The following is a 1,826-nucleotide window of genomic DNA, read 5'->3' as shown; positions in this document are numbered from 1 at the left end:
TGACATTTGATGATGACATTCACTGTCAATGTCAAACTGCTTGTCATTTTTTTTGGATGGACAGGAAATGGCAAAGCCACTTGACTATACAGCCAAGTTTTCAGTTTTTGATTTAAAATGATACTAAATTTAATTAAAAGTTGCGCGAATAAAGTTAAGACCATCAACACAAGCAAAGTTTGTATTTGTAAAAGCTGTCTGCACCATAGACCATAGCACCATAGTCTGCACTAACGACAATTAGTGCTTTCTGTCTTGCTTGCAGACCTACAAGGTGCAAGGTGGGTAGGCTAGAGTATTCGATAATTTGAAGTTCAATATATTTTATTTGTGGTCTCATCAAAACGCATTCACCATTCGCAGTCACCATCATCATCATTTCAGCCATAGGACGTCCACAGCTGAACATAGGCCTCCCTCAATAATTTCCCTAATGACCGTTTGAAAGCGGCCTGCATCCAGCGCCTTCCTGCTACCTTTATGAGGTCGTTAGTTCACATTGTGGGTGGACATCCTAACTACCTACGGTTTCCGGTACGCTCCACTCCAGAACCTTGTTGCCCCATCGGCCGTCAGTTCTACGTACTGTGCATTTTCCACTTTAGTTTGCTAATCCGTCAGGCAGTGGCGTAGCGTGGCTTTTCGCCGCCCGGGGCCGTCCGGAAATCCGCCGCCCTTTATTTTAATTATAAATATTTTAAAGTTTAAATATTATATTGAATGGACTTCAGGTACACTATTCACCTTATTTCTTGAAATTCAAAATAAACTACCACGCACTGCTTCAGAAGGAAACTACATTAAAGAGAAGCAATTGCTTGAAACCCACAGGAAGATTGATTTTCTTAAATAGCTCAGCTTTATTATGTAACACTAGGTGTATAACAATAAACAATAATAACAAGTATTAAAGTATTTATTTGTCAATTGAGAGTAAATATTATTATCTTAAATTATAGTAGGTATACATATAGTGCTCATTGAACTTAGAAGGAATAACATACAGTGTGAGTCACGTTAAAGTGTACATATGAAAAAAGATGAAACTAGACCTATTTTTATCGACAATAATGTATTTTATACAATGTATTTTTTTAGTATTGCCTGTTACTTAGCATTATTACTGTTTTTATTTTATCAGGATATACCGCTTAGTTTAAAAGTTATTACGTTTTCTTTACAATAAGTAATAGGAAGAAAAAAAAATCTATAAAAAATTAAAAAAAATCTCAAAAATTTTTTGACCTCTTTTTTGTCGATAAAAATAGGTCTAGTTTCATCTATTATCATATGTACACTTTAACGTGACTCACACTGTATGTGCTTAATATTATTAAGGGTTGTACCCTAGCTAACCAGCGCCACCATATTTTTTCTTGATTACTTTTGTTATAGACCTTAATTAAAAAAGTGGTTTGAAAAATGTATAATATGTATCGAAGCTATTTTTTAAAATAATTTGTTTGAATTCATTAGATATTTGCAGCAAGTTACAGATTTAATTACTGCTAAAAGTTACCATTTTAGCTAATTTTGAATTTCGAACTTGCAGAATATAATAAATACACGGTTTTAAAAGTAGCTTAGATATGGCTTTAACTATTTATTTTACAAACCACTTTTTTATTTCGGTTTGTAACAAGAGAAATCACGAAAGATTATCTGTGGCGCAAGTTTTAGAGGGATAAAAGCTCCTTAAATATTTTTGTTACTATTACTTAAAAAAATAGATTAAAAATGTACTCTTCGTGCTTTTTTCAATGCAAAATATTTTACACAATCGTCGATATCAAATTGTATCTCATTTTCAATTGCCAGTAGGTATA

The sequence above is a fragment of the Ostrinia furnacalis genome, unplaced genomic scaffold, assembly GCF_004193835.3.
Source record: "Ostrinia furnacalis isolate ACB-3 unplaced genomic scaffold, ASM419383v2 OfSCF7033, whole genome shotgun sequence".
Taxonomy (NCBI): Eukaryota; Metazoa; Arthropoda; class Insecta; order Lepidoptera; family Crambidae; genus Ostrinia; species Ostrinia furnacalis.
Note: the sequence above shows the minus strand (reverse complement) of the source record.